Below are 26,778 nucleotides of genomic sequence, written 5' to 3'. Positions count from 1 at the left end.
GGTGGGCACACCTAACAGTAGTCCATCTAGCCAGGGAGGAAGATTTCACAAAACCTCATTCAATAGACCTTCCCAGAGCTCTGTTAGAAGAGATAGAAGTGCTGCAAACACAGCTCTCAAGCAGACAGCCAATGGAACAACACTTACTCTAGATTTCACAGACATTCTGCAGGGACCTGGGCAATCCTTTCTGAAATTTATTGACCACCTTCCACAAGCAATAGAGAAGCAAGGTGAACATCCAAAAGCCAGGAAGGTACTTCTTACTAAACTTGCTGAAACAAATGCTAATAACACCTGTAAAGACATTTTATCTTCTCTACCCCTTAACCCAAAGCCTACCACTGCACAAATGGTCGAGGCATGCACACTTAGGGCATCCTTACACTGTGATGCCAGCCTAGCTAAGGCTACCAGTCAGGCTATAGTAGAGGTGCTAGTAGCCTCCCAAGGTATTCCCTGACATACACATGAAAAAGGACCTGGCTTTAAGTGTAGGGAGATGGGGCATTTTCAACAAAATTTGTAAATAAAGGCTATTACGAGGGACCTTCTAGGTGTCACAGCCACTGTCCTCACTGCCCCCATCGTCTACATGCTTTCAACCACCAGCAAAACCGGTGGCCTGCGGGAAACCCCACACAGTCACAGAAAGGCCCTGTGCAATGACACCAAACGCGTGGCCGTTCCACCCCACTCTCCCCAACATCGTGGAGAACCAGCACAGCGACCTCCTCAGATCCAGTGGGACAGCTCGATCACTGCAGAAAACTCGACAGAAGACAGCTCTGCCCTGGAACCCAAAGGCAGCTGGTAAGAGCCTTTTCAATTCCAATCCACGATATTTATGTTCACCATATTCCAACAGGCAAATACAGGCCTGAAGAACAGGCCAGAGACATTTTGATTTTAACCAACACCAGGGAAGGGATGGAGACACTCACTCTACTACCTGAGGTACTCGCCTTGATGTCTTTGCAGGAGATAACTGTCTAAGCTCTATGCTTAGACCCTCCCTTTTTCATTCCAAAAGGAACAGTTACAGTCAGAGCCGACCTCCTACGGGACATGATCACCACACCAGCTGATCCAATTGTGATGTGGGCACAGGCAACAGGCAGAAACAGATCCATTCTAAAGTGTGCTTTGTCATGTAATGGGAGAAAGAGATGTCTTTCAGGACTATTAGATACAAGAGCTGATGTCACCATAATTTCCTGCTCTGATAGGCTAAAACAATGGCCCCTGGTTCCAGCTGCTGGGGCAATTATTAGCTACCAGGGAGTCACTACCAGCTTCTGGAGTCACAGTAACATCTGCAGGGAAGGTCCTGAGGGCACAGTTTCTACGGTAAGATCTTTTGTCACCCGGGCACCAATAACAATTTGAGAAAAAGAGACCTCTTGTCCCAAACGGGGACAGGGCCAGAGATCCTATCAACACCTCAGGATTTCTAGACAGGGCCACTGAGCTGCGTGCCACCCTTCAGTCAACCTGGAAGACAAACGACCCCATATGGGTGGATAAGTGGCCCCTCCCAGGCAGAAAGTTAAAGGCCCTGCAGTCCCTCGTGCAGGAGCAGCTGTCTGTGGGCCACATTGTACCATCTACTAGCCCCTGCAATGCGCCTGTCATTATCATATGAAAGCCTGGCAAGGACAAGAGGTGGCTCCAGCAGGACCTCAGGAAAATCAATGAGGTCATCGAGGACAGTGCTTCCCTCCAGTCCAGCCTGCCCTCAGCCTCCATGGTACCTTGAGATTGCCGATGGTGCACCATGCTGTAGTTGTGGGTAGCAGTTTTTGGAGTCCTCCTATTTTTCGGATATCTTCTTTGCCATTTAGGCTGTGATTGATGGAGCCTGAGCATAGGAAGAGCATTGCTTTGAAGATTGCATGGGTAAGATCTGAAGGAAGGCTAGTTCAGGGAGGTTTAATCCAATTGTACCTACAATTACACTGTTATTGGCAGATGGCTGATATAGATCTTAATGACTACTTTTTTGACACCCCCATGCAGCCCAATGACATCCTCCTGGGTTGCCTTTTCCATCACTAAATCGACAAGCACCTTTACAGAGGTACCAGAGGACTGTATTGCCTCAACGACTGAAGAATAGACCAAATATTTGTCAATTGCTTGATGTCCAAATTCTCTCGCCCTAATGCTAATCGCTTTTCATTATATGGACCATTAAATGAACATCCTAATGCTATCATTTTTCATTACATGGACGACACAGTCGTTTTTACAAGAGCTCAAATCATTTTGGATGTTGCAGTACAAGATGTCATCACTGCGGTACAGGAGAAAGGTTTTAAGATTGCAGCAGATAAAGTTCAAAGGACAGCCCCTTCGAAGTGTCTCAGCCTAAAAACAGCAGAGAGAACCATCACACCACAAACACTGCACATCAAGGACAACCCAAAGACTCTGCCAGAACCCCAAATGCTCTGTGGAAGCATCAGTTAGGTACATTCACTGCTGGGAATCACCACAGAAGACCTCACGCCGCTGCTCCTGCTCCTTAAAGGCAGTGAAGGACTCGATTCCCGTCATCACTGACACCGGAGGCTTAAGCAACTGTACATAAGGCATCCTGGGTGATTCAAACTAAACAGGCACACAGATACCACCCTACTTTTCCTTTCTCCCTGGCAATCTTTGGTCTAACTCCAAAATTCCATGCATTATTCTTTCAGGGGGACTCAACTATCTCAGATGCCCTGATAAAAATTGAATGCGTTTTCAGAGAACACCAACCTAGTAAAATGATAACAACCCAACAGAAAGTTATTGCACAACTAATCAGGAAAGCTAGAGAGCATCTGTGCTCCCTTGCAGGAACAGACCTTGTGAATATATACTTACTTCTCACTCCAGAGCACCTCAATTGCCTACTTCAAACATCTGAACCACTGCAATACGCCTTAGATCATTTTTACACAGGCTAGGATCAGCCAAAAATTCTACCATCAAAATATTCCTGCCCTGCTCAGGATGATCAAAAACACCCAAGACCTGTCAAGATCCCTTGTAGCCACCTGCCCCAATTGTCAGGAACATGGCCTTGCTTCTGTCAGAGCTGGAGTCAATCCAAGAGGACTAGAGAGTCTCCACATCTGGCAATCAGACACCACACACTAAGCCACTTTTGGCAGACTAAAATACATCCAGGTCTCAATCGACACCTTTTCCAGTGCGATTTTCATCTCTGCCCATGCTGGTGAAAAATCAGAAGATGCTACAAAACATTACTTTTTAGGTTTTTTCCACCTTCGCAGTTCTACAGGAAATTAAATTTGATAATGCTCTTGCTTATACCTTGCACTGATTCCAACAAGTTTCTAAACACTGGGGTATAAAACATATCACTGACATACCACACTCCACCACTGGAAAGTCCATAGCGGAGAGGGCCCACTGATCAATCAAAAGGATACTTGATCAACTGAGAGGGGTAATCCTGATATTATCTTCCACTAACAGACTGGCCAAGGCCTTAATGTATTAAACTTTTTGAACAACCCATTTATGGAGACAACTCCCCCAGTCATCAGGCAGTTTACTAATTCAACTGCAGCCCAATTAAAAGAACAGTCACCTGTGTTGACCAAAGAACCTGAATCTAAACAAATTATGGGCCCTTTTCCATAATTACTTGGGAAAGAAAAGATGCCCTTGTCTCTACAGCAACATTGCTACGATGAATCCCAGCAAAATACATAAAAACTCTTTCTGGGAACAGTGAGGCAAACACCAGAGCCACCATCAGAAGAACAGAATGAAAGCCTAAGAGAGACAGTAGCAGCCTGGAAAAGAAGAAGGAGAAGGACAGAAGGTCTCCTACGCAGCGTTGACCACACACACCAAGACCAAGATAGCTCAGACACCACTAACCAGGATCTATGTCTTAACATTTGTAAAAATTATATTTTAGCATTGATACATGATTCTTCTAATAAGCTGTGTTCACACCCTTGCCTTACAGAAGAGAAAGTTTAGTGGGAACACAACTTACGTTTCACTTTCTACTCGCTTTATCTGTTTACTTTTAGGACACCCAAGCCTCCAGATAATAAATTATCAAAGTCAGAGGATGCTGCCATTGGTTGCTGCTGCAGCAGGAATCTGGATGCTCCTCACTGAGCCGTATGCTTTCAGCTTAGTGCTTCCACAGACAAGCCACAATTTCTTGTCCGTGACCATGCCTGTCAGGCATTTGAAGGCATGTGTTTTTTCAACCTGCTGTCACATAGGGAGTCAGTATACCAGGGCAGCCACCTGCTAAACGATCAAGGAAACAAGATCCAGATGGAAGGCAACAAGGACTAGTTCACTGGACTTTCCAAACACAGGGGTTTGCGAGGCTGGCTTTCATCTTTAGTTAAGACGGTTTTGTGGGCTTTGTATTTTGTATTCATTGTGTTGGTTATTTTATCCTTTTTTGCTAAATATCTCCAAAAGTCTATGGCAGAAGCGTTCTTTATAGATAACAAAAAGGGGGAGATGTGAGTTCCCAGGGGCCTATCACTGGAACTGTAATAACTCAGGGCAAAGTGACCAAGGTAAAAAACGTCACCGCTCTGAATGCAATGGTGTCGCCCATGGGCGTTTGAAGGCTCATGGTGATGCAGCACATTTTGATGGCATCACCCAGTTCAACTGCTGTATTTTTCTTATATGTACTCGCTCGGAATGTTCCAACTCTCTAGTATCAATTTGGTCCTGGCTTACTGCAATGATCCTGCGCTGTTCACCCCCATATTGTGTGCCCAGTCCCATTTTGTCTCCATTCCTGGACCTTCTTCAGCCCAATCCACACTATTTGGATTTCCACACAACGATCCCTCTCTTGCCTCATCCATCAGCCATCCAAGCAAGCCGGCTCCCAGCTCTGCAAGTGCAGGTCCCTCACAGAGGTTTCTGTGGGCAGGCTGCAACACAGGAACTGAGTGCACCAGGGAACGGCCCTCTAATAAAAGGCATGAATTCCACAGCCCATGCAACAAAAAGCCTTGCATGTCTTTTCTTTTTCCTTATTCTCTCAGTTCTCAAGCCACATTCCGCATTTTTTCTGACTGGGAACTTGGCTTCTCTCTCTCCTGTCTGCAGGTCCAGCCACAGGTATGACCCTGCAGGAACAGCCTGACCCAAAGGGAAGTGGAGGAGCACAATTTGTCAGGAACTTTAGAGACAGGATAAGGAAAAATGGGATCAAACTGCAAGAGGTGGAAGATATTTGATGATGGGAAGAAGTTCTTTACTCTTAGGGTGCTGGACCCTGACACAGGGACCAGTGCAGAGAGGCTGTGGATGCCCCATCCCCAGCAACATCCAAGGCCAGGTGGGACAGGGGCCACATCCACCTGGTGTGCTGGGAGGTTGTTCAGCTTGGAACCAGATCATCTTTAGTGTCCCTTCCAAGCCAAACCATTCAAGGATTTGATCATTCTGCCATCCCCATCTCCCACTGCGCAGTGGCCCTGAAACTTCAGTGACATCACAGCACCCAGAGGGTTCCAGGTGGAATGTCCAGGACCTGGAAACGAGCACAGCAGACACTTCAGCGGCTGCCAAGGGTCAGTTGCTGCTCACACTGCGCTCTGACCCTTAGAACAGAGCTGCTGCTGTTGCCTGGGCTTTTCCTGCCGCCTGCTCTGGAGTGCCAATCCCAGCACAATGTGCTCTGCTGTGCCAATGGAGGTACAGTGCCATGCCAGGCAGGGGGCACCTGGCCTGGGCAGGCTGCAGCCATGTGGGAATGGATGGTGTGGGACAGGAAGCCCACTGGGAGATTGTGCTGCCCCGTGCAGACTGACAGAGACACTGTGGAGGACATGGAAGTGGACCTGGGCCAGGATGAGGAAGAGATGATTGAGGTGGACTCCTCCTCTACTTCCATGTCCTCCCCTGTTGAGGACATAGAAGTAGACAAGGAGGACAACATCGAAGAGATGGAGGTGGATGAGGAGGACAACATTGAGGATATGGAAGTTGATGAGAAAGATGAGGAGGAGCCCATGGTCTTTGGATGAAGATGCAGCCCCACAGGTAAGACAGGCAGATGCTTCCCACGCCCTGCCCACACACACACTGGGTCCCCTGACGCCAGGCTGGGGCTGGGCTGGATGGCCCCGCTCAGGGACACGGTGCCTGCAGGGGGCCTGGATTGTGCTGCCACAAGCACCAGCCCCGGCCTGCCCTGCGCTTGCCTGGGGCCACGCCAGCCCTGCCAGCCCCGGCCCAGCCCCTGGGGCCCAGCTCCCAGCCCTGCTGGGCCCAGTGCTGCCAGCTGAGTCCAGCTCTGCTGCTTCCTTTCTTCCAGGACTCATGCACATGATGGCACAGATCTCATACCTTTGTAAATACGTTTGAAAGTTGTGAAGTTCCTGTAAATATGTTGACTACGTTAGAAGTTTCCGGTAAATACGTTTTGAAGATTGTTAGCCCACTGGATCCCATGTAAATATGTTCTGTACATTGTTGTTGTTGTTGTTATAACAATTGTATAATTACACATGTTCTGTAAATCCTAGATTTGCCTATCTTTGGCAAATAAATACTGTTTCTCTTTAAAACCTGACTTCTCTCTGCCATTCCTTTCGGAACAGGCAGCCTTTGCACAATTGTGGGTTCCACTTGTTCCACGTTCCCGGGGCTGGAGGTCCCTGGGGATGCTGGCACGGCCACCCTGGGGCTGGGGGTCGCTGTGCACAGGGACTCCCACTGACACCACTCCTGGCACTGGGCACTGCTGCTCTTCCTGGCCTGCACCACAGCGCTGTCCCCAAGAGCTCAGCTCTCACCACCTCTCACACAGGGGGCTCTCACAGCACTGGCCCCTGCAGCCATGCCACCAAAGCAGGCAGCAAACCTTCAGCCACCCTTCCTGCTGCAGCCACAGGCACTCCTGGGCCCAGAGCCGCCAGCAGGCCACAGCCATGCAAAATCCACCTGCACACTCTCAAGGCCACCACAGCCTTGGCAACTGGGCCACCTGCCTCTGGGCTGCTGCAGGGGCTGATCTTTAAGCCTTGCAGCCTCCATAGGCCCTGGGCTCTGCTTCTCAGCCTGCTCTGCACTGCCCTGTGCCTGCATTGTTCCAGAGACAAAAGCCAGGCTAGGGCATCCTCACCCTGCCCGCATTCCTGCTGCTGCCAGCAGCGACTTGCCCCTGAGCCCCGCTCCGGTGACAGCTGCAGGGACAGGGCAGCCTGTGCTGGGCAGGGGGCACGGGGCTTTGGGCCATGGGGCTGCTGCTGCTGCTGCTGCTGCTGGGGGTCATGGGCCCAACAGGGCCCCGTGCTCAGCCCCTTCCCGGGAAGCATTCCCCCAAAGCCGCACACTCCCTGAGCATCCCCATCGCAGCTGCCAGGGGGAAATACCACGGGATTCAGGAAAGAAATTCCCCATTGTGTCTAAACCAAGGGGTCCAAGAGGAAAGTCAGCACCAGCTGATGCTTACAGCACGTTGACAAAGGTGGATGCAGGGCAGGTGAGATCTCCAGGGCCTCTGGCAGTGCCTGCTCTGCACGTGAGCCTGTGCGGCTGCTCCCAGTGGGACACAGCACCGGGCTCAGGCCAGCCCTCAGCCCCTCACAGCTGATCCCAAGGAGCAGGCTCACAAAGCAGTTTCAGACCACTGCCTGCAGATATTTCAAAGGACTACATGTCATTCTAGGAAGTCACCTTGCACATTTAGTTTTGGTGTCATGGCATGAGAAGCCATGAAGGTGCCTCTGAATGTGCACTCAGGGCACTTCCACTGCCATCCCAAAGGGATCACAAAGGACAGGCCTCAGCTTTCAGCACTGCTGAGCTCCTCACCCAGCAATGAAATCTCAGGAAGAGGCAGGAATTTTGTGCTTGTCCTGGTTTAGGACAAATTAGGGGAAATCTCCAAAAGGGAGTCCACCCAAAAAAACAAATCTCCAACCACCCCTCCCCCCAATACCGGGTTCGGGAAGGAATTTCTTGGAGGAGCAAAGTGGAAAACAAAACCTATTTATTGACAAATAACAAAAGAACACTCCCCAACACAAGAAAAGAAGAGAAACCAGTCAGTGTTGTGGAGGGCGCCGAGCTTCTCTCGCATACTCCAGGGATCCTGGACGTCCCAGGTCAGGTCCGGAGCCGGTCCAGTATCTTCAGGGGAGGGTAAGAAAGAGAGGATGAAAGAAAAGGAAAAAAAACAGCGCAGAAAGCAGAAAGCAGCAAAGGGAAAAAAGGCAGCTATCAGCTAGGGCTAAGGCAGTAGCAAGCAAGCAAAGCGGCAAGCCAAGCAAGCAGGCCAGCCAGCAAGCAAGCAGCAAGCAAAGCCAAACAGCCGAAAGTGAAAGTGCCCCAGTCCCCCTCACTCCTCCCTCCCCGCCCCACCACGGCAAGACGGCCGGGGGGTGGGTGGGGGAGGGAGAGAGAGAGAGAGAGAGAGAAAACACAGCTGCCAGACCAATACACGATACTGGGATAAAGGCTGTCACCCCATGACACTCCACCCCTTATCCCATATCGTGAACATACAATAAAAAACTTTCATTTCACTTACTCACACCTTTGACACTTACGCATTCCTCTCATCTTACTTGCTCAGACCTTTGACACTTACAGTTTCCTTCTGTCTCACATTCAACAGACAATGACATTCATATATGAGTCTCACCCCACAATCGGGTCTCCCTGAGGTACACACCGTGTTGTTCCATCTTTCTGCATTATCCACCATGTATAACCTGGTCCTTGAGGAAAAACAATCCCACGGATGGGTTTGTCTGTACTCGAGGCATGGTTGATCCATACTGTCTTTCCCAACAAACCTCTGACATGGGCCACTGGGGCTTTATCCCCATCTACTATATTAAGGAGCTCAGACTGAGCAGGACCCGCTCAGTTGGTGGAACCTCGAGTGTTAACTAACCAGGTAGCCTTTGCCAAATGCTGCTCCCAGTTTTTTAAAGACCCCCCACCCAATGCTTTTAAGGTGGTTTTTAACAATCCATTATACCTTTCCACTTTCCCTGCAGCTGGTGCATGATAGGGGATATGGTATACCCACTCGATGCCATGTTCCAGTATGTCCGGTACAGCCGCACTCAGTGGTGGAGTCACTTCATTCAAGGCACGATAGTCCACAGTCAATCTCCATTCTCCGTCAGATTTTCGCACGGGCCAGATAGGGCTGTTAAAGGGTGAGTGGGTTTTACTGACCACCCCTTGGCTCTCCAGCTCTCGGATCATCTTGTGGATGGGGATCACGGCATCTCGATTCGTCCGGTATTGCCTGCGGTGCACTGTTGAGGTGACAATTGGTACTCGTTGCTCCTCTACCTTCAAGAGTCCTACTGCAGATGGGTTCTCTGATAGTCCAGACAAGGTATTCAATTGTTTAATACCCTCTATCTCCACTGCAGCTATTCCAAAAGCCCACCTGAATCCCTTAGGATCTTTGTAATAGCCATTCCGGAGGAAGTCTATGCCCAAAATACACGGAGCCTCTGGACCAGTCACAATTGGAAGCTCACCTCAGCTTCCAATAAAGTCAACTGTTGTGATCCCCCCGTCACTCCAGCAATGGAAACAGGTTCTGTCCCCACGTGTTCCGATGGCATTAAGGTACACTGTGATCCAGTGTCAACCAATGCTTCATAGTCTTGTGGCTCTGATGTGCCAGGCCATCTGATCCACACCTTCCAAAAAACCCGGTTTTCCCGTGCCTCTTCCTGGCTAGAGGCAGGGCCCCTCTAAGCCAGATTGTCCTTCTTTCCTTGGGCGTATGCCTTAGAAGTTCCTTCAAGGGGATCAGACATGTCATCGTCATACTCAACATCTCAGCTACGAGCAACCGGAGCTGCTCTCTTTTTGGTGATACTTCCTCTTTTCTTCAAATCACGCACCCGTTGTGCCAAAGCAGCGGTGGGTTTTCCATCCCATCTCCTCATGTCTTCTCCAGACTCACGCAGAAAGACCCATAACTCAGCCCGTGCGGTGTACCTTCTCTCCCCATCAAAGGAGCGCCAGCATTGGATACCAGGGCCTCTAATTTGTACAGCCGAGATTTGAATAAGGTCCTCCTTAATCTCTTCCTGGAGTTTCTTATGATTCTCCTCTATTTTGTCCTCTAGTTTCTGCAGTCAGGTTTCCACTGCTGCAATTCTGGCATGAGTTGGTCCATGCACAGCATCTGCATACACTCGAAGCTTCTTCGCCATATCGAGCACAGTCTCATATGTATCATCCCGCTTCATTATTGCTAGGACAGAAGCGTATTCAGGTGGCCCAAGTCGCACAAGTTTCCTCCACATTACGGGTGTGCATGGTACCAGGTCCAGATTCCTAGTTGTTATATCATCTGAGAAAATGAGCTCTGCCACCGCCATCTCTCTCAGGCATTGGATCCCCTGTTCTATGGTCTTCCACCGTGTCTGCTGTATATAGAGATCATCTGCACATAAGTATCTTTGTGCTACACTATCCAGAACCCGTTCCCAGAGGCTGTGAGGGCATACCCTGCTCATCATACCTTGATCGATGACAGGATCATGTGACAGGGATCCCAAATGCCTCGCTTCAATACCATCCAAAATCGTAACCTCCCCTGCAGCATCCCAAAGGCGGACTAACCAACTAATTATAGATTCGTCAGGTTGTCGTCTGTAATCCTTTCTTAGGCCTCTGAGGTCCTTCAGAGAAAAGGAGTCAATATTAGCTCCAGAATCTGTGCCCTTTGATGTGGCCTCTGATTTTGGTGAGGGTCCTTCTCCTGCATCATCATCATCATCCTCCACCTTTCCATCGGTCTTGCCTTTACACTTTCCACCTCTTGTATTAGCTGCGACAGCCATGGGTTGAGGCCTATTGTCTGATTCAGCTGCTAGCCTGGAGCCTGGGATGTTAGCTGCAGCCTGGGTCACTGGGATAGTAACTAACTTATCTCCCTGTTCCCTGTCTGCTATCTGCTGCTCCACAGTATCTAGCAGAGTATGGTAAAAAGGCGCCAAGACCCAGCTCACTGCAGTAATCCTTTCCTCCTTAGTATTACCATGGCACTTCTCCTTCAAATACTTTGCCACCTCGACTGGGTACTGAATTTGATCAGATGGAAAGTCCCAGTCTATAGGATCAGAAAATTCCTTTAAAGTCTGGCCCATATCCTCCCATTTCCCACTCCAGTCAAGATTTTTCCTGCTTTGTTTTACTTCTGAATCAGGAGTCTCTCTAACCCCTCTAGAAATCTCGGCTTTCATTTTATATACACTCCAAACAGTATAGAAAAGGCTTAATAAATTAAATGCCAGAAAGATGGTTTCTTTTAAACTCAGGGGAAATTCAATATTTTCTAATAGAGATGTCAACAATTTGGAGGAGAAGAAGGAAGACAAAAGCTGAGAAGCCCCTTCCCCTTCTTCTCCCCAAACAAACTGAGTACACAGCCATGACAGCAATCCATACATTCCTGAAACAAAGTCTTTCATAAACCTCCGACAAATCCGCGCACATACGACCAGCCCAATGACTATTATGGTTAGTGCCCCACGCTTACAAAGGTTACTTATTAGGGACAACACCAGAGCTATTTCTGGGTAAGGAAATAACCCTAGGGACCACAAAGGTATTAAAGCTTCAAAAACCCCAAGGGACCAGAAATACCGGCAAGCTTTCACCCCAAATGACATTATGAATTACCAATATGCCCACAAAACAACCAAAACCAAAATATTATTGTTATAGGTTTTTTTCCACTGGCTTTGGCCTCCGTTTCCTGGCCAACGCACCAAAAAGATTGTCCTGGTTTAGGACAAATTAGGGGAAATCTCCAAAAGGGAGCCCCCCCAAAAGACAAACCTCCAACCACCCCTCCCCCAATACCAGGTTAGGGAAGGAATTTCTCGGAGGAGCAAAGTGGAAAAGAAAACCTCTTTATTGACAAGTAACAAAAGAACACTCCCCAACACAAGAAAAGTAAAGAAACCAGGCAGTGTTGTGGAGGGCTCTGAGCTTCTCTCGCTCACTCCGGAGATCCCGCCGGACGTCCCAGGTCAGGTCCGGAGCCGGTCCAGTATCTTCAGGGGCGGGTAAGAAAGAGAGGATGAAAGAAAAGAAAAAAAACAGCGCAGAAAGCAGAAAGCAGCAAAGGGGAAAAAAAAAAAGGCAGCTATCAGCTAGGGCTAAGGCAGAAGCAAGCAAGCAAGCCGGCAAGCAAGCAGGCCAGCAAGCCAAAAGCGAAAGTGCCCCAGCCCCACTCACTCCTCCCTCCCCGCCCCGCCAGGCAAGACTGCCGGGGGCGGGGGGGGGGGGGCTGGGGGACCAGGCAGTGCCACTTGTGCCCTGAGGTGCCCAGCTAGGATTGGATCTCTCCGAAAGCACCTGAGGGAGAGCAGAGCACCTTGCAAGCTGCAGGTCCCTGACAGCCCCGCAGGGCTCCTGTCCCATCAACATCTGCTCTGCTGCAGTCTGAAACAGGGCCCAGCATGGTGCCAGGATCATCAGAGAGCTGAGGTGTGTGCTGGAATTCAATGCCCTCCCCATCCTGCAGCAGCCCTGCATTTCCCTCCTGCAGCCTTGGTCTCCAGCACAGCCATGGAGGCTCTTTGAGCTCTGGACTGTTGCTGCAGCCCCCAAGGGCAGCTGAGCTCTGCCTTTGGCACAGTCAGGTCTGGTCAGCACAGGCCATGCTCAGCAATGTCTTGTGTGAGCCTGGCCTTGCTGTCAGCCCCAGCAGCGGCTGGGCCTGTGCTGGCCCAGCCATGGTGGCCCAGCCCCTGTGCAGGCCCAGCCCAGGCCAGGAGCATTGCGACTGGGAATGGCCCCTGTGCCGTGGTGCCCACAGCAGCCTTGGGGCTCTGTGCCCCATGGCCTCCCTGCTGGGCAGCCTCTGCCAGCTCCTGCAGAGCCCCTGGCACCTGTGGGACTGCACAGAAACCCTGCGCCGGGCTCTGCCGGCCTCTGGGCCAGCAGAGAGGCAGCCAGGGCTGGCTATGGCTGGGAACAGGCCCTGACCCTGCAGGAGGATGGAGCTGGGCCACAGCCAAACTCAGCCCAGGCAGAAGCTGGGCTCAGCAGCCAGGGCTGCAAAGGCCTGGGCACAGAGGCTGGTGCTGACAAATGTTCTGGACCCCCTCCCTCCTCCATCCCTGCCATCAAGGGCACAGAGCAACCTCCTCTCTGGGCCACTTGCCTGTTTGCAATGCCTTGCACAGGCTCTGGCCCTACCTCACAAGGCCTGGCCTGAGTTCTGCCCCTGCACGCTCAGTCAGGCTGAGATGGACACTGATGTTTTCTAGGCCAGGCTGTCTGAGCCCAGCCCAGCTCCCTGCAAGCTCTGCCAGCTGCCCTGAGCTCTGGGCAGCACCAAGGGCCTCTCCCCAGCCCAGCCCAGCTGGCTCTGGCCCCACAGCTCTGCTCAAGCCAGGCTGCTCGGGGCACTGCCCCACGGCCTCAGCCCCTGGCAAGGGCACAGCAGCAGCCACAGGACTCGGCTCCAGCCATGAGGGAAGGTGCTTGGCCAAGGCCAAAGGAGGCTCCCTGGCTGCCCTGCTCCCCTCAGCCTGAGGTGCTGAGAGCTCTGCAGCCCCTGCTGCCATCCCATCTACCCAGGGCAGCACAAGAGCCCCGGCCTTGGGGACCTCAAGAGCTGCTCTTGCTCCAGGCCCAGGGCCCATGCCAAAGCTGGGGCAGCCACAAAGCTGTGCCCATTTCTGTTCATTGCTGCTCTGATGGAGATGGATCCTCAGCCACTTGGAAGGTGCTGATGAATTTTACTACTCCAGAGGCCTCTTCTTTCTTGAGCTACTCAGTTGAGGAATTCAGTGAAAAAGGCTATTAAACATTTGTTTAAAACATTTCAACAAGAAAACCCCGTGGGAAATATTGAAGTTTTCAATTGTTCTGTGGTTAATTAGTCAGATTTCAGAGGTGTATTTAAAGTGAATATAGTATATTGAAAACTAAACAGAGAGAACTGGTTTTGTCCAGTTTTCTTTTCTTGTTTATAGATTGGTATCTTGTTTATAGATTGGTATCCAGTTGACATGGATCCCCAGCACCTCTTGACTTCAGGAATTAAGTAAGAAAAGCTCATAAACATTTGTTCAAAACACCCAAAACAAGAAAATCCCATGGGAATAATCTAAGTTTTCAGATCTTCTGTGGTTAATTAGACAGATTTCAGAAGGCTATTCAAAGTGAATATACCATATTGAAAACAATGCAGAGAGAACTCTTTTGTCCTGTTTTATTTTCTTCTTTATAGATTGATATCAGCAATCCCCAGTTGATATTGATCCCCAGCACCTCCTAATGCAGTTTGAGCAGATATGAAAATCAAGACCCTTCATGGCTGACAGTCAATCACACTTTGTTCCTACCCCAACACCACCATTTCTCTCATCCAACCCCTGGCAGTCAGAGCAGCTGAGGAATGGGGTCACATCCAGGGGTGTCCCCAGGGCTCAGGATTGGGGCCAGGTCAGCGAAATCTCTTTATTGCTGATCTGGATGAGGCCATTGAGGGTACCCTCAGTCAGTTCCCAGGTGAGCCCAAGCTGGGTGGGAGTGTGGCTGTGCTGGGGGGCAGGAAGCTCTGCAGAGGGATCTGGCCAGGCTGGAGCCATGGGCCCAGGACAATGGGATGAGGTTCACCAAGGCCAAGGTCTGAGTCCTGCCCTCGGCTCACAACAGCCTCCAAATCCCTGGCTGTGCCCTGCCCCTGATCCCCAGAGCCTGTCCTGTTTCCTTCATCCCTGCATTGCCAAGAACTTTCTGGGACAAGGGAGCTCTGCTCTGGCTATGGAGGGAAGTGCAAGTGCAGCCACTGGAGTGGGAAACACAACTCATCGGGTTTGTGTCCTTTGGGGGTCAGGAACTGGTGAGACTCAGAGGCACAGAAATTTTCCCTTCATGGCCAACAGACCACAGTTGAACAGGAAACAATTTATTAACAATTAGGAAGGGCAGACTTTGGCTTATTTAGGATGCAGATTTGGGGAGTAATGAATCAGGCACTGATTTCTTTTTAAGGAAAATATCCCTTACAAACAAAGGGGTCCAGGAAGGATGGACACATTTCAAGAAAGTAATCTTAAGGGGGAAGGAGCAGCCTGTCCCAGTGTGGCAAAAGATGAGCTAGTGAGGAAAATGACTGGCCTGGCTGGCCGTGGAGATTTTGTGGGAACTCAAGGGTAACAAGAGGTGCATCAACTTTGGACAGAAGGTCAAGCAGCTTAGGAAATGTTTAAGGATGTTGTAAAGTCGTGCAGAAAAAAGTCAAGAGGTGAAACCTCAATTAGAGTTTAACCTGACCACTTCTGTGAAAAAAAATAGACAATGTTTCCACAATTAAATTAATAGCAAAACATGGGATAAGGAGAACCTCTACTCTTTATTGGATGCAGTGGGGAATATAGTAACTAAAGATAAGGAGAAGGAAGAGCTACTTAACATCTTGTTTCTCTCAATTTTCAATATTAGGACAGGCTGTCCTCAGGACAAGTGCTCTCCTGAGCTGGTAGATGGGCACAGGGAGCAGAACAGCCCCCCTGGAATCCAGGAGGAAGCAGCTGGTGACCTGTTGAGCCACTCAGATGCTCACAGGTGAATGGGATTGGATGGGATCCATCTCAGGGGGATGAGGGAGCTGGTGGATGAGCTCCCCAAGCTGCTCTCCATCATTTACCATCAGTGCTAGCTCAGCAGGGAGGTCCCAGAGGACTGGAGGTGCCAGTGTGAGCCCATCGCCAAGAAGGGCTGGAAGGAGGAGCTGGGGAACTCCAGGCCGGTCAGCCTGACCTGGGTGCTCAGCAAAGTTATGGAACAGATCACCTTGAGTGCCATCCCAGGGCACCCACAGGATGGCCGAGGGGTCAGAGCCAGCCAGCGTGGATTTCAATGTCTGCATGGAATGGTCTGGATGACGGGATTGTCTCCAACATCAGCAAATCTGCAGATGACACCAAACTGGGTGTGAGTGTGGATCTGATGGAGGATGGAGGTAGGAAGGCTCTGCACAGGGCCCTGGACAGGCTGGATCCAGGACCCAAATCCAACAAGGTGAGGTTTAACAAGTCCAAGTGCCGGGTCCTGCACTTTGGCCTCAACAACCCCTGCAGCAATACAGCCTGGGGACAGAGCGGCTGGAGAGCGGCCAGGCAGAAAGGGACCTGCAGGGACTGATGGACAGCAGGCTGGACATGAGGCAGCAGTGTGCCCAGGTGGCCAAGAAGGCCAATGGCTCCTGGCCTGGCTCAGGAATGGTGTGGCCAGCAGGAGCAGGGCAGGGATTCTTCCCCTGTGCTCAGCACTGCTTGGGCAGCACCTCGAGTGCTGTGTCCAGTTCTGGGTCCCCTGAGGAGGGCAATTAGAAGAAATTTGTATCAGGAAGAGTAAAGAAAGCAAAGGTGAAGCAGAGGAAATGCTGAGGGCAGTTTGGGGGTGGCTGCTAGGCAGCCCTGGCTCTGAGCAACAGCGTCTGCAGTGGGACAGGAAACTCCCAGCTGATGGGAACAAACTTTCTGGCTGACTGCAGAGGCCAGGACAAAGCTGAGTGGTTTCCCTGGTGTTCCCCAGCCCTTGCTGGCCCCAGGGGCTGATGACATTTGTGCTCCCTCAGGTTCATGTGCCCACACCAACAGCATGGGGGTGCTCCCGCTGCTGTGTGCAATGCAAACAGGGGCTGCTGAGCCAGTGCTGCCGTGTCTGTGCCTGCAAGGATGGGGCACCTGTGTGAGCTGGGGAGAGGCCAGGGCTGCAGAGGGGGGATGTCATTGGCAGCTCCATCAGGACGCTCTGGGACGCTGCCCTGGGCTGTGCAGCGCACTGGGGATGGATCAGCCCCTGCTCTGCTGCTCCTTTCCATCTCCCCCAGGGCCCTTGCAGAGCCCCAGCTGTTGCTGCCCTCAGCTGCCATTGCAACCCTCAGGACAAAGCGGTGCCAGGGCTGTTCCAGGTACAATTGCAGTGACACTTGTTGGTGCCACCAGGTGCCATGGCAATGGCCATGGGGCCTGGTCCTTGGTTTGGTGCCATGGCAACCAATGCCCAGCCCCGTTGTGATGGTTAGTGGCCATAGAAAGCTGCCCTGGCCCCTTGCTCAGGGCTGGTGTCAGTGCCCAGAGCCAGAGGGGATCCCTTGCTGGGGGCTGTGCCATGGCCACCTGCCCTGTGCCGCGCTGGCCGCTCAGGCACCAGGAACCAGCAGCCAAAGGCACTGCCAGGGCCAAAGGCCAGGTCAGCCAGACAGAAAGGGGCAGGGCTGGGCACTGTTTCCATGGCAACCGGCACTGGGGGGACACCTGGGTCACCTGGCCTGGCAGTTGCCATGGAAACCCCTGGCAGGGACTGAGGGCACAGCCCCTGGCACTGAGACACTGCTGGGCCGGGTTCTGAGCACAGGGCTGAGCACGCAGAGATGGTTTTGTTCTTGCTGAGCTGCAGCACAGCCAAGGCCTGTCCTGCCCCTCGTCCAGCCACGCTGGGGAGGGGCTGCGGCTGTGGGGGAGCTGGGCAGGGGACACAGCCAGGACAGGGGAGCCCAACTGACCCGGGCATAGCCCAGACCAGAGCACATCATGCTCAGTGTATGAAGGGGGGAACAGGGAGAAAGGGGGGAATTTTGGAGGGAGGGCTTTTGCCTTCCCAGGGAACACCTAGGCAAGAGGGCGCCCTGTTTCACCAGTGGGCAGGGTCACTACCAAAGACACAGACACCATCTGAAGGAATTGTGTCATTTATATCATGCACAGCTGCAAAGATTTACAAAAGGATAAGCTCAGCAAAGCACATCATCATTAGCAGAGAATTACAAAAGAAGCTCAGCAATCCATCAAAACCCATCATTACATTTTGATGACCAATCCATTGGTGAAACACTAGAGGTGTTTGTGGCAGACAAAGATTCTGGCTGACTATCAAGGTACACCTTACAGACATCAGTAGTACTTTAGTGACACCGTTCTTCATTCTTTTTTCTCAATCATTCGAATTAGGAACAAGAATTCTGTTGTCCATGGAGCTGGCACCTTTTTAATTCCAGAATAATGCCCCCAGGCCCTTTGCTGTTCAGCTTTCCCATGCTGTCTGTGGCTAACAAGGCTTGGGGGGCCCTTTCCCCTCTGGCTGGAAGGGGCCGGGTCCCAGTCCCTGAGGGGCACCCAGGCTCCTGGATGGAATTCCTGTGCAAGTCCCTCAGTGTCACAGCAGCCTTCACAGGGAGCCCCATGGATCAGAGCATTTCCCAAAGGGTCCCTTGGGGCAAACAGGGAGATCTGGTCTGGCAGGATGTGTAAAACAATATCCTGTCAGATTTACTTGTTCTCACACAGAATCCTTGGCTGCAGGGACACATTCCCATTGTTCCTGCCCAGGGTTCAGGACTCAGAGTTGTCTTTCCTAGGAGCTGCTCCTTCAGCTGCCTCGGGAGGGCCATTTGGCCTCCGACCCACACTCTGGCTCCATTATTAGGGCTGCTGGATCCAAACCCTTTATCTCCACAAATGGTGGTGACTGGAGGTGGATCTCCTTTTTTATCAATTGCTCTTAGAGTTGCAATATCAATAATTGTGCTACCCTGTCACAGGGTTGAATAATCCAATCTTGTTCATTATTGTTTACAGAATTACTGTAATTTCTCCTGGATATTCTGCATCAATTCCTCCTGCCATGACAGGAACACTTTGCAAGGCCAAGCTCCAAGGGAGCAGTTACCAAAGCAAAGTGTCCTGGAGGAATCTGAATTCCTGTTTCAGTATTGACAGCTCTCATTTGCTTTGAATTTCTCCTAATGAACTCCAATGCATGAAGGCCCAGCCCTGCAGCCTCTGGGCCGGCCCTGCCAGGGGCCATCACAGCCAGAACAATTTCCCAGGCAGCCCAAGTCTCACTGCCCATGGCTGGATTTGCAAATTGGGGGCAGCCGTGCACAGCCAGGGGGTTCCATTTCCCCCATGGGCCATTGTGAAGGGCATGGAGCACATCTGGCAGATGGGTTCTCCATGGGCAAAGGTTCCCTTCTCCTCATCTTTCCAACTGCTCTTTTAACAACCCCTTCACCCTTTCAACCAATCCTGCAGCTTGTGCATACTCTGGTACATGAAAAACCCTGCAGACAAAATCGCTGTATTTTTCACAGGAACAGACAAAGCACTCTGCATCACAGTATCAGCACACCCTGTAAAAATAGCCAATTTCCTCCCTTCCTCCTTTTTCCATTGTATACAATCTCACAAAGTTGACCACTGACATTAGGGTCCCGGCCAATCCTGTTCTGTAGGGTATTTCGTGTTACATCCCTGAGCAGCCAAAGATACCAAATTAGTATTGTCAGCACTATTTCACATTATTATTATATGTACATATTTATATATAAATACAGATATAGACATGTAGATATAGACATATATACATTAAAAGCTATAAATATAAACATGAAGGTCTTATTATACTATAAATATGTATATAGTTATTTGTTATATTGATATTTCACTTGCACAAGGGCATCTGAGCTCAAGCTGAAAACCTTCTTCTGTTGCTCCTTGTGCGAGCATTCCAACAATCATTGTTCCTTCTGAAGGTGCTGTTTCCTATGTACTCTCAACAAATTCATCTTTGTCTGCCCAAATCCACAAGGTCTTTTCCTTTTCCATATACAATTTTTGGATGCATTTGAAGACATCCAGGGGTGCAGCTTCTTTTACCCGACTGCCCCACTGCTCCCACGGGGCTCCGACCTCAGCCCACTCCAGAGCCAGGGAACTCCAGGGAAGGGCTTCCCAGCTGGGAATTTCTGATGGCACTGATTCCTCACATTTACACTGAACAAGTGACATTTTGTTGGGATCTGGCCAGACTGTGCCAGTTTTGTTTTACCAGTGGGCAGGGGCAGCACCAAAGGCACAGACTCCAACTGAAGGAATCAGTGTCATTTCCTGCAGTTCAGAGCAGCAAAGAATCACAAAAGGAGCAGCTCAGCAATGCACCCAACCATCCCCAACAAAGATTGCCTGCAGAGATTAACAAAGATCCAGCAGCATTTACCCTCAGCCTTTACCATCCCCCAGACCCACACAGCAGCTGGGGGAGCTGTCACAGCCAAGGGCTGCAGAGCCACTCCTGGGCACTGGGAATTCCTGCAGGTGCCTCCAGCCCCAGGTGAGGCTCCAACCCCGCTGGGAGAGGGCCCAGCTCTGACAGTGCTGAAGGAACAAACTGACAGCACTGCTAGTGTGGCAACATCTGCTTTCATCCTCCTCTTGGGTCCCTCCCAAAGCCTGGCCAGGGCTCAAGGAGGAACCAAGGGAGCTGACTTTGACCATACAGCCCCAAACAAGGCCAGATGTCAGATTTCATGGCCTTGTCTGGCTTCTAAATACACAAAGGTCAATACATGTTTGTTGGAGAGTTTTTCAAGAATGACTTAAAGAAAAGGCCATGAGACATACAATTGAGAGAAAAGTATAGGGGAAAAGTAAAAGCAGTTTCTAACAGCTCTCAGCCTTCTGATTTGTATAAACGATTAGACTCTCTCAGGCATCATTCTATAAACAATGGAGTTCTCAGATTGTCTTCCCATAACAAGTAGAACACCGTCTCTGGGAAGGCCTGCCATCCTGAGAACAGATGTAAATGTTTTGGGAACACTGGTTTCTGTTTTAGTTTTTGGTTTCTGTTTTGGTTTCTGTTTTTAATAAACAATTGTAGGTATTCTAAAACAAAGGGAGTGGTCTGTTAGCCTATCATGACATTGGATTACAGAATATGCATGAAGTTCGTTAACTTTGTTATTTAAGGTGATTGATTGATCAATAAAATCGGAGTTCGATGCATTAAAGGATGGTCGTCTCCCCCTCATCTCCAACACATGTTTCACTAACGAGTGGCTGCATCTATCTCACTGCTAATGACCATGCATATTTCATCAGGGAGCAGATACAAAGATAACCTTTGCTTGGAAGGTTCATCCAGAGGCTACCTTTGTCTCAGGGCATGCTTTCCAGGCCTCACTCAGGGCTGGTGTCCAGGCCTTGGCACTGCAGGGACGTGGTTTAGTGCTGGGCTTCGCACTGCTGGGTGAGCGGCTGCACTGGCTGAGCTCAGAGGGATTTTCCAACAGAAAGGATTCTGTGATTCCATGATTATATCCACTGCATCCAGCTGGGGCTATTTTAGCAGCATTACTTTGCTCCAAAAGTTCCCTCTTGCCCAGCTCCTGTGGCCTGAGGCTTCAGCTCCTTCAGCTCCTGGTGCTGAGCTGCTCATGCTGAACGAGACGCCTCGGAGAGAAGAGCACAGTCCATGCAATTCCTTCTGGGACACGGAGAGGGGAGGCTGTGCAAACAGGAGCATTGTTTGCTGTGGCCTCCTCTCTGCCCTTCACGCCTTTCAGTGCTTTGAACCAGCCAAGAGCTTTCTCCAAGAGTGCAATGGAGCAGCTGTTCCTGCTCCCGGGCCTGGCTCTCTCCAGTCTCTGCCCTTGCCTGGTTCTGTCCCTCGTGCTGTGCCCTCTGTTCCCCCAGGGCTCGCTGGCTGCTGCTCAGGACTGTGGCACTGGCACAGATCCAGTGCTCCAGAGCCTCCTTTCTGTGCCCTTGGAGCTGCCTGGGCACAGCAGCCTTTTCCATCTGGAAGCTCCCCATGGACAGGGAGTGCCCAGCTCAGTTCCCTGCAAAGACTCCAGGAGCCCCGGGCTGCCATCTCCAGTCCCTGCTGGCACTGGGGGCTCCCAGGTGCCTCAGGCTGCTGTGACACCGCTGCACACGGGAGGGAAGAAGGGCAGGGGCTGTGCTCAAAATCAGCTCCATCTGCTGCTGCTGCTGCTTCTGTGGGGTCATTTGTGCAGCCCTGGCCTAGAGTCAGGGATCAGATCCTGCCAGTCTCTTCCAGCCCTGGCTGCTCAGAGTTTGGGCCTTGGAGCCTCAGGTGGCCAAAGGCAGCTGCTGCTGGCCCCTCTGTGTGCCCGTGTTCAGCAGTGCTGCTCCATCAGTCTGTGCCCAGCAACGGGGAAAAGCCGGGCTCTGCCTGACCAGCTCAGCCAGCAGGAAGGGAGCTGCTCCACACAGGAACCAGGAGCAAAGGATGTTCCTTTTGTAGGACATGTTTTCTATTGAAAGGAAAAAAAAGGACAAAGGGAAAAATAGGTAAATGGTAAAAGATAAGAGTAAAATCCAAGTGTTAGTGAAAAAAACATAATGTTAGTGAAAAAAAACAAAATATAAAGGCAAAGTTAAATTCTGTGCATTAAGAGGTAAATGATCTTTTTAAAAAGAGAACTCAGTTATTTACATTGTAAATGTGCTGATGGCATGCATCCATCTTACTGACCTCAGCAGCCTTTTAAAAGATTTTGGGCTTTGTTTCCAACACTGGTATTTGAAATTGTGGTTGAAGCACAAGGAAATTGCTTTGTGCCCTTCCAGCTCCAAGCAGGACTGGGAGTGGAAACTCTGTCAAACCCCAAATCCTTTAGAAGATGACCTTCCTTCTCAGCCTGGAAATGAGCTGCACATTCCCTTTGAAACTGTGTCTCTAAGAAATCCCTGACAAAGTCCCACTTACAGCTTTTTGCTCTGGTTTGGCAGTGCAGAAGGGCAATTCTCCATCCACCAGCTCCAGACTGCACTGCCTCAGGAGCACGGCCCACTCGCCAGCTTTGGCCCACTTGTGGCACTTCTAGAGGAGGAAGAACGTGCAATTGCATAATTCCAGCCAATAAAGAAGGAAGAATGGGACAGACAAAAGAGATCCAGGCATTCAGCTGGGACTGTGGAGAGTTTGGGTCCTTGCCAGTTGGATGTGTGTCCCCAGCTGCAATCTCTGGGCCTGCAGCAGAGTCTCACTCACCTGCCAAAGCAGAAAGCTCAGGCACTGTGCTCGCAAAGGGCTCGTCTGATGCAGAGCTGTCAGAGCAATGTGAGGGCAGAGCCAGCCCAGCTGGGCCCAGGGCTGAGCCCAGCAGAGCCCAGAGCAGCCTCAGCACCCGCAGAGCCCGGCTGCAAGGAGAGAAAGCAAAAAGTGCCCGTCAGCTGAGAGCTCCTGTGCCCTTGTGCCAAGGCCTGCGGTGCCCAGGCCATGCTGGCTGTGCCCAGAGCTGTGCCCAGAGCTGCCCATCCCTGCTGCCTTTGGCAGCAGAGAAGGAGGGCAGCACATGTGCCCAGCCTGCAGCCAGCCACGGCACATGCAGCCCTCAGCAGCTGCCCAGAGCCAAAAAGCAGCTGGGCAGCCGACTGAAGAATTCATTACATCTGCCCCAGCAAAGGGGGAACCTTTGGTGCCCAGCCAGGCCGTGCCATGCCCAGATCAGGGAGCATCCCCCTGCCTGTGGACTCACCTGCAAATTGGGCCTGGAGCCTGGCTTTGAAGAAGGTGCCAGAATCCAAGTCCATCATCTTCAGCTGGCCAGGCTGGGAAGAGATTGTCATCCTTGAGGTTGTCCTTGGTGTCTCCAGCAGCAGCCCCACCTGGAACAGCTTCTCCAGAGGCTCCTTCTCCTGCCCTGGGGCCAGACCAGGCTGTCAGGGCTCTGCCCAGGGCCCCAGCCATCCATGAACAGGACAAACAAAACCAGGGGGGATGGTGGTCACCAGTGCTTGCCACACCAGGTCTGCAGCTCAGCTCCAGCCCAAGAGCTGCATATTCCCTTCTGCTGACCCCTGCTCAAAGCTACAGGCAGGACAAAACCAGCCTGGTTTGCTTTGCCACTGATTGCCAAGAGATGCGTGGAGCTGGTACCTGCCAGGCCCCTGGATCCAAATGTGCACGTGGATCTCTCCCATCTTCTAGGGCAGAGGAACACCCTTCACCCAAGGATGACAGAAAAGATCTTCTAAGGATGGCCTCTCCGAGGGCTGCATGGACAAACACCTCTTAATGATATCCTGGCAGTCTGGGGAGAGAAACCAGAAATCATCGGTCAATTGGAGAAGTTGCCCCCCTGTTCCCATGCCCAGGCCATGCTGGGTGTGCCCAGAGCTGGGCCTAAACTTCCCCATGGATGTTCAGTTTGGAGGACAGCAGGAGAGCAGAACATGTGCCACCTCCTCAGCAGCTGCCAGAGCGGGATGCCCATGAGCCTGCTCCTGTCTCCCAGCAATGGTACTGCCCCCGTGCCCAGAGATGAGGATCCACCTTGAGAGAGCCATCGTGGGAACAAGATCCGCCCCCGGATGATCTCCTGGCCCCTCCTGAACGGGTGCTTCCCCATGACCAGGTGGCACAGCAGGAGGCCCAGGGACCAGATCGTGGCTGCCTCGCCGTGGTAGCGTTGGTGCTGGATCCACTCTGGTGGGCTATAGGACAGGGTTCCTGTGGAACACAGACAGAGATCAGCAGGGGGATGCTGCTGCTCCCAGAGCCTGGCCCCAGCATCCCTGGTCATGTGGGGGCTGCCCCAGAGGCACATGGAGTGAGAGCTGCCCTCTCACCAGCACCTGGGACTTGTGCACAAACTCGGGGCTGGAAAAGAAGCCACCGGTGCTGGAAGAGGGCAGCACAATCCCTGGGAAGGCCAAACCATGACACACAAAGAAGAAACCCACCCAGTAGTGGAGAAAACTCACTCTCCTCCCCACCTCCATGGCCCCCAAAAATGTTAATAAGCCAAGGCAAACAAGGAGAGCGGAGCAGTCCAGCCCTTCCTCACCTGCACACCAAACCATCCGGGCATGCGGTCAGGCCTCCCTCTCTGCTACCCCCATGGGGGTTTGTGTCGGGCTGGCTGCCCCAGCTCCAGCCCCAGCCCAGGCCACAGTGGGTGCTGAAGGCTGTCAGCAGGGCTGGGAGCTGGCTGCCCTCACACCCCACCCAGAACAACTCGGCTCCAGCATCAATCCTATCCCGGCTGCAATAGGGGGAAGCCCCAGTGCTGCACCCAGGCTGGGCCACAAGATGCCCAGGAGCATCCCCTGCGAGGGCTCACCTGCAAACTGGGTGTAGGCTGTGTCTTGGAGGAAGGCGCCACAGCCAAAGTCGATCAGTTTCAGCTGCCCGCTGGCCAGGTCGAGCAGAATGTTCTCGGGCTTGATGTCCCGGTGCAGGACCCCGCAGCTGGTGCAGTGCCGCACGGCCTCCAGCACCTGGCGGAACCGCCCCCGCGCCTCCTCCTCGGGCAGGAATCCCCGCTCCGCCAGGAAACCCGAGAGTTCCTGGCACCGCTCCGGACGCTCCAGCACCAGCAGGAAGCTGTCGGGGAGCTCAAGCCACTCCAGGAGCTGAATAACACCACCACAGCCACGGGACACCTTGGCCAGCAGCACGATCTCCAGCGGGGCGCTGGTGCCGTCGGGCTGCGGGAGGAGCGCGGTGCCGTCAGTGGGGCCGAGGCCGTGCCGGGGCTCTGGGAGCCCTCAGCCAGCCCGGGATGCTCTGCACGCCCCGCTCACCCCACGCCCGCTCTCCCCGCAGGGCTCCCGGCGGCTCCCACCCTGCCGGGCCCCGGCTCCTCGCCGCCCGGCACGGCCCGGCTGCTGCCGCTCACTCACCAGCTCGCCCCAGTGCCGGATGCGATCCCGCGGCACGCGTTTGATGGCCACCTGCGAGCGAGGGAGAGCAGCGGGCTGAGCTCGCCGCCCGTCCCGCCGCGCCCCGACCTTCTCCTCCTCCTCCCTCCTCCTCCGCCCCCTCCTCCCGCGCCCGCCGCCGGCCCCACCGCTCACCGGGGCGCCGTCCGAGAGCCGCGTGGCCGCGAAGACGCTGCCGAAGCCGCCGCGCCCCAGCAGCGATCCCAGCCGGTACCGCTCCTGCAGGGCCTCGTGCGCCTCACCTGCGGGCGGGACGCGGCTGTTAGCGCTCGGCTCGGGGCCAGCAACGATCCCCGAGCGCCCCTCACCCGCCCCGGGCCCGGCATCCCCACCCGCCCCGGGCCGCGGCGGCTTAGGGCCGGCGGCCGCGCTGCCGAGCGGCGGAGCTCGGGCCGGGGAAGCCGCAGCGGAGGCGGCGGGAGCGGCCGCGCCGCCTGTGTCCTCCGCGGGCCCCGGGAGGAGCCGGGGCCGGGGCCGGGGCCGGGGCCGGGACTGGACCCTGCGTCGGGTCCGGAGCCGGGCTCGGGCCAGGCGGAGCCGAAGGGCGGCGATGCCGCCCCCGCACCAGGCACTGATGCCCGCCCAGCAGCGCCACCGCCAGTACGGCCAGAGCCAGGCGGAGGCGAGACCGCGGCGGGACGGCCGGGGCCGGGCTCGGGGCAGCCCCGCCCGGGGCCGGGGGCGGGCCGGGGGCATGGCCCGGCCCGGCAGGGGAGAGGGAGGCGGGGAGAGGAGAGGGACGCCGGGCAAGGGACCCCGAGAGAAGGGCGCCCGACAGCGGGAAAGGGAGAGAAAGAGAAAGAAAAAGAGAAATGGAAAGAGTGTTGAAAACTATCTGTTTGCTTCTGCTGCTGTCGCCGCTGCTGCCGCCGCTGCTGCTGCCGCTGCTGCAACTGAGGCACCGGGGCCGTTTGTCCCCATGTCCGTTCCCCGCTCGCCCCACGAGCCCCACGTTCGAGCCCCGCGCGCCCCGGGGACAGCCCCTCCGTCTGCCCAAACACGGGAACTTTGCAGCCTTGAGCCCGGATGCAGAGCCCTGACTCCTGCGCACTGGCACAGCGATCCCCTCGCCTGCTGCTGTGCATTGTCCTTGCTGAGGGTCAAACACTTTCGGGGCACCTTCCCTTGGGGTAGGATTCCTACCTGAGCCCAGCACTGCACTTACATGTCCAGTGTTGCTTTCCAGTAAAAACAGGAGAAGGAAAACTGTGTGTGGCTCATGGTATTTTAGAACGCCTAAAAATCCCTAAGTCACTGATCTTAGAGGTGAGGTACA

General features: G+C 53.0%; 1 pseudogene; it reads right to left on the bottom strand.

The window, feature by feature from the left end:
• Window positions 1–601: 601 nt before the first annotated feature.
• LOC128943495 (serine/threonine-protein kinase pim-1-like) lies at window positions 602–25,736 on the bottom strand (annotated as a pseudogene).
• Window positions 25,737–26,778: the final 1,042 nt, after the last annotated feature.

This window comes from Melozone crissalis, unplaced genomic scaffold (assembly GCF_028551555.1).
Source record: "Melozone crissalis strain CALT ecotype California unplaced genomic scaffold, PUWL_Pcris_2 ptg000046l_1, whole genome shotgun sequence".
Taxonomy (NCBI): Eukaryota; Metazoa; Chordata; class Aves; order Passeriformes; family Passerellidae; genus Melozone; species Melozone crissalis.
The sequence above is the reverse complement of the archived record's forward strand: the minus strand, read 5'-3'. Positions and strand labels throughout refer to the sequence as shown.